Source organism: Lynx rufus, unplaced genomic scaffold, assembly GCF_022079265.1.
Source record: "Lynx rufus isolate CCGP_SWC_20201006 ecotype Redwood Valley unplaced genomic scaffold, mLynRuf1.p SCAF_1, whole genome shotgun sequence".
NCBI lineage: Eukaryota > Metazoa > Chordata > Mammalia > Carnivora > Felidae > Lynx > Lynx rufus.
In genome coordinates, this window is record NW_025814823.1 from 165,534,498 (window position 1) to 165,535,282 (window position 785).

The following is a 785-nucleotide window of genomic DNA, read 5'->3' on the forward strand; positions in this document are numbered from 1 at the left end:
AGGATTATAGGAGATTGTTAACATGGAGTACATTTAATAGGTTTAAGAGGAAAAGGAAATAGCAAGGCATTTAGAGACCAAAGTTTCAAAGGGGAGAATGCTGCAGTATGTTATTTTTGTTTAGCAAAATGATACAGAAATTGTATGGCCCTATCTATACTTGGCTGTCATACTGTCCAGAGGTATAAAATAAGGCTAAAATATTTCTAAGTCTTATAGCGATTGTAGACATTTTAACAAAGAGAATATTATACTTGATACCTGTCAAAGTGCACAATTATGATCCTCCTGATTTGCCTGTTACATAATCAGAAAATTTACATTTTAAGATAAACAATTCATAAGTTTCTTGAGGACAGGAATTCGCTTATATGTATATGTATTAATTGCTCACAACATTTTGTAAGCTGCTAGACATGTGAAAATTAATCAATATATATCTGATTATGGATTAACATTTGAATAGATAATTCTAAATCAGCAGAGTTTCTGTTTTAAACAGAAATACACAAAGGAAAATCACAAGTTATATAAAAAGAAATCCAAGGATGATATTTAACATTTGAAAGGATTCCATTAAATAGGACATTCAATAGTACATTACTATGGGAAATTACTTAGCATATTTATTTATGTATAGTTTTATGTCTAATTTGCAATAATTATATCATCATGTCTAATGAGATGATGATTTTGGATTTTTCCCCCAAAAGTAAAAATCTATGTTTTGTTTCTGATGAGAACAGTAAAACAAAATTCTAGGGTAAAATGGCACTGTCAGCACT